This window comes from Callospermophilus lateralis, chromosome 3 (genome assembly GCF_048772815.1).
Source record: "Callospermophilus lateralis isolate mCalLat2 chromosome 3, mCalLat2.hap1, whole genome shotgun sequence".
Lineage (NCBI taxonomy): Eukaryota > Metazoa > Chordata > Mammalia > Rodentia > Sciuridae > Callospermophilus > Callospermophilus lateralis.
Genome location: NC_135307.1, coordinates 129,781,379 through 129,786,969, shown reverse-complemented (window position 1 = coordinate 129,786,969; position 5,591 = coordinate 129,781,379). Strand labels below are relative to the sequence as shown.

General features: G+C 36.1%; 1 non-coding gene across 1 annotated transcript; it reads left to right on the top strand.

The window, feature by feature from the left end:
- Window positions 1–562: 562 nt before the first annotated feature.
- On the top strand, window positions 563–669 carry LOC143396016 (U6 spliceosomal RNA). Its single transcript, XR_013090913.1, has one exon. It is a non-coding gene; the product is annotated as a U6 spliceosomal RNA (small nuclear RNA).
- Window positions 670–5,591: the final 4,922 nt, after the last annotated feature.

Sequence of the window (5,591 nt, the reverse complement as noted above, 5' to 3'; positions counted from 1 at the left end):
CCAAGGCACCAAGAGTAATTGATGGTAAAATTAGATTTTCTGTGCAGTCTGTGAAATAAGAGTTCAAAACCTATCTGAAGACAGGAGCTCTCTGTCATCTTATCACAGGTGCATTTAGCCATGTTGTCATTTGGTCAGTCCAAAATGAATTCCCCAAGCAAAGCCATTATAGGTCATTTTCCAATTCACAAATTTCATTCCCATTAAAGAAGAGGGTTCCTGATTGCAGAATAGATTGTGCCTATCTAACTTTGTGTTTAAATACATACTGAGATGCTGTTTTTGCATTTTCAAATAAAGGCAGCATCACAGGAGGCAAAAGGGGGGTAGTAAGGATAAAGGGGACATAAAGTAAAATGACAAGCTCTCTCCAATGATGAATAAATAATATTTAATAGTACAATAACAGTTACAATCAATGCCATGTATTGAACATTTAGCATTTAGCATTGTGCTATAAGCCTTACAGATTTTTGCTCATTCATTTACTTAGCAGGTATCTATTGAATGTTCATGTGTCAAGTACTCTCATATTTTTTTAAGTATAAACTATAAAATTTCTGAGCTGTCTTCAGTAGCACATATACTTAAATGGGAATGATACAGAGAAGATTAGCAAAGTTCCTTCACAAGGATGATATGCAAGTTTGTGAAGCAGTTGTTTCATACTAAAATTTAAAATGAAGGGAAATATATATATAAAGTTTCTACTCTTCCAGTATTGTACCAATGAGAAGTGAGACTACCACAATCACAGGAATAAATACAAATACATATGCACAGGCATGCACACACACCCAAATTTGCATATATCATTTTACTTGAAACCTGCCTTAAAGAAAACAGGCTAATGGAATGCAGAATTAGGCTGAATGGAGAAGAACCAATTTGGTCAGATGGCCAAAGGTCACTCTGGGAGGGCCCATGAGAATATCTGAAAGAGATTTCTGGGCAGCGAAGACAGCAAGTGCAAAGGTGTTGAGCCTGAATAGAGTTTGGCATGTTTGAAAAATCCAGACAGTAGCCCAATGGTCATTTCGATGAGAAGCAAAATGGAGAGAGATGAAGAGGTTTAAGTGGAAGACTGTATCAGGTTCATTCTTCAAAGATCACTCTGGTTCCCCTGAATGACATGGTAAAGGTATAAGAGTAGAAGCAGGAAGACTAGCTATAAGACTGTTAAGTTAATGCACAGGAAAGATGGTGGTGGCATTGCCTAGGGTTACCTGCATGTGTGGGAAAGGGCAGATTCTGTGGATGTATTTCAGGAAGAGTGATTGGGATTTGATGATGGATTAAATGTGGGGTCAAGGGAGGAACCAGAGATGCATACGAATGCAAAGTAGAACCTCACTCTCCCTTGGCCCTCTTCTCATAATGGAAAAATTGGCACAAGATTTTAAAAGTTTACCATTGCCAAACAAATGTCACAATCCAGTGCCAGATGTGTTCAAGTTTTATGAATAATCAAATAAGTGAACAATTTCTGTAAGAATACTGTCTTTTTGATTTGGCCAATTGGCAAAGATTTTTAAATGATATGTAGCAGAATTATCAATGTTGGCTAAAGGGCTCTTCTCAGACCCAGTAGTGGAATGGAAACAAATTCAAACACTAAAGGGAAATTTAAAATCTCACCTTTACTAGACTTCATAATACACACTGTGTCCACCAATTCTATCCCTTAGAAAATAATCCGAGAGAAATAACCAAATGCGGAGTTAGATTTACATGGAAAAACATTAATGAAAATGGAGGAAAATTAGAAATTGTATAAATATCCAATGATAGATAAACAGTTCAGTATCTTGAAGAATAGTCATTTATGCTGTCACTAAAATCATACTCTGGAATAATTTATGTTATCAAATGATCATGATGTAAATAAAATCAACTTCAAAAGCATGTTAGGGGCTGAGGTAAAAATCAATGGTAGAGTGCTTGCCTGGCAGGTGTGAGGCTGAGTTTGATCCCCAGCACCACAATATAAAAAAAAAAATAAGGTTAAAAAATTCTGCATGCATGAACATGTATATTCATGCAAATAACAGAAAATAGAAAGCCAAAAGATAAATAACTGTTTCCTCAGAAAGGTCAAATGAGAGATACTATTTTCAAAATTTCAACACTAAATGTCTATATTTTTACTATTAACTGAATTATACAACTTGTGCAAGCCCTAAGAAGTCCAGGGACTAGGCTTCAATATACAGCCCCTGTGGTATGAAGGCTGGCTGAATTCAAACCAAACCTGGCATTTTGCATGGACCCCTGAGGATAATATCACTTGCTTCCTGATTCTGTTTCTCTAAGCTCAGAAATGTTGGCGGGGTTCTCTTGGGAGTCTCTTATAGTCACTCTTGGATTTGGCACCTCTTTCTCACATGACTTGCTTTACAGATTATCTTAGTTCGGGCAGCTATAAGAAATTACAGTAGACTGAATAACTCAAAATTACAAATATCAATTTCTCATGGTTCTAGAGGCTGAGAAGACTGAGATTAAGTTTCACCCAGGTTTGGTTTCTGGTGAGGGTCCTCTTCCTGGTTTGTGGATGGCATCTTCACATGGTGAGAAGAAGGCAAGAGAGAGAGGGAGAGATCTCTTGGGTCCCTTTCACAAGGGGCACTGATTCCATTCACACTTTTGACTAACTACCTTCCAAAAGCCCCTCCTCCTGATGCCAACACATTGAAGATTAGGATTGCAACATGCCAATTTGGGAATTCTAAACATTCAATCCTTGATACACCAACATCTGTTGGTCTTTCCCTTCATCTGGTCTCAACTAAACAAAATTGTTCTCTGACACATGGAGGCATGCTTTCTTTTGCTGGTAAAGTACTTCTCACTTGTCATGTTCCTTCTGTAATTTGAGTGGGAATGTGAAAGAGATGGAGTCAATTTGCTGAACCTGGATCACTTAGCAGCCCAGGCTCTCTGGCTGACATGTTTACCAAATTCCTTCATATACCAGAAAAAAGAAGGTAGAAGAGGAACCTCCTAGGTCACTGACACTCAAGAATAGTATAATGTCATTTTAGGGAGATCTGGCACACTTATTTTTGCCCCTATCTCTGCTTTTACCTCACTGAATCAGGGTATGTGTATAGTTAGGAAATGAATAAAAGTGTACGCACACTATTACATTTCTGTGATCTCAGTGACCATCTCTAGTGGGTCACAAACGCACGGTACCCATGACTAATTGGTACCCAAACATAATATATTAATGGAATTTTGAACCCATATGGGTTTTATAATCTGACAAAGAATTGTGCATTTGAAGACAAATTTTTTTTCCAAAGATTAGCACATCCAATGTCTTCTATCATCATTGAATTGATTTTTGAACTTATTTAATTTTATTTCATGAAAGTTCTTTGGAAAAAAATTCTCACTTGATCATAACATCTCTTGTGTTTCTTCTTTGGCTTTTGGAGGAAGAACAATACTATGAAAGGTGGTTGCTAAAGGGTAATTTAATCAACATTCTCATAAATTCCACATGTTTTCTGCCTGATTGATATAAAGAGAAAAGTTTTAGGGCAAAGAGTGTCTTTCATATTTTAATTTGATTTCTGGGCCTAATTACATTTGCTGAAACTCAACACACTTGTGATTCTTGTGATTTTACACGGAGGACCATGTTGCATGATAAAATAAAGGTTTTTAAATTTCTAAAACTACTTGTCTTTCCTGGGAGTTGAATTCCCACTATAATCCAAGTATACTGGAATAAAAGGAAACTCCTTCTGATCATCTATTAAAGAAAATATTTAATGTAAAGTTAATAGATTGAATATAGCTACTCTGGGAAAAAATGATAATGGAAAGTATAGCTAGAAGAATCCTCAAATCTGAGAAAAAAAGTTTTAAAATGTCCATTCCTGTCAATTCTTCCAGGTATTCGAACTCACATCTTCTCCTTGAACCTGCCAGTTATACCAAAAAAAAAAAAAAAAAAATCTTAAATCCTTCAATTTTCTGTTTGAAATGCTTTCTTAGTCCTTTTCATTCCCAAATTCCAGACCAAATCACAAGTTCTTTATTTTGACAAGCCTGAATTGTTATAGTACCAGCTATTTCTTCTTTCTAGTATTTTACCTTATCACCAATTTTAATCTATTCAAGCCCTAAATTGTCACTGTTATTACATAAATTGTAAAATGAAATATTCATCATTACCTCTGCAATCAAACCTAAGGTTTTTAGACTAGCAGGAAAGGAAAAACAAAAATAACAACAATAGGGCTGGGGATGTGGCTCAGGCAGTAGCGTGCTCGCCTGGCATGCGTTCGGCATGGGTTCGATCCTCAGCATCACATACAAAGATGTTGTATCCACCGAAAACTAAAAAATAAATATTAAAATTCTCTCTCTCTGTCTCTCTCTCTGTCTCTCTCTCTCTCTCTCCCTCTCTGTAAAAGAAATAACAACAATAATATTATTAATAGTAGCTAATTTTTACTGAGCATTTATTTTCCAAATAGTTTTCCAATACTATTTTTAGGGCATTATAATTAAACATAATAGTGGGATTCATTCTGACATATTTATACATGCATATAACATAATTTGCTGCATTTCATTCCGCAGAATTTCCTTCTTTCTCTTATCTCCTCCCTCCCCAAACTCTTCTTCTACTCTACTGGTCTCTCTTCTATTTATCTTTTAAATTGGTACATTATAATTATTCATGAAAATGGAATTCATTGTGATATGTTCATATATGCACATAGCATAGTTTGGTGGATTTTATCCCCAAATACCTCCCCTTTCCTTCCCTTGCTTTCCATCCAGATATTTTTCTAAATACTTTACATGGTTTTAACTCTTTAGCTTTCATGATAACCCAACAATGTAAGATTATGTGCCCATTTTGTAGATGTGGAGGTGGAAGACAGAGAGATTGAGTCGACTCTACCATCACATGTGAGTATGGTGGAGATTTCAATTGTAGACACTAGGGCAGAGGCAGAGTCCTGGGGCTTGGGTTAAGTCTGAGAAATGAAATAGAAGAAGGGATGAGCCAGGCTAGTGAGGTCATCATGTTATCCAAGCAGGTATTTTGAGTGATTATTAAAAGGGAAGCCAGTGGATAGTGATTGAAAAACGGTGGGTGGGGTTGGTGTCTTTCTTTTAAACAGTGAATACAGAGATTGATTAGTAAAGAGCCTGGAGTTGAAGATACCAGGAACGTGTTAAAGTGAAAGCAGAGCTGATGTCATCCAAGAACAGAAGGAGAGGGTCGGCTGCATTCTCAGTGGGTGGTATTACCAGCCAGCAGATTCAAAGCCTTAAAAAAAAAAAAGACAGAAAAGAAATGGTTCTATTTATTCTAAAATTACCTAACTCTTTTTCAAGTTGTATTTCTTCTATAAAATTTTCTCTGGAGAGATTGCCTGCCTGCTATTTCTCCTCTGATCCCATATAAATTTATTATCTGTAAATGATGAACTCTATTATGATATATTACTTGATATTTTATTAATGTATTTTATATGCCCCTCCTAGTTCCAAGGAGAGCTTAAAGATACATATTTAGTTTTATGAATTCAATTCTCCATATATCACATGTGGCTCCTCCT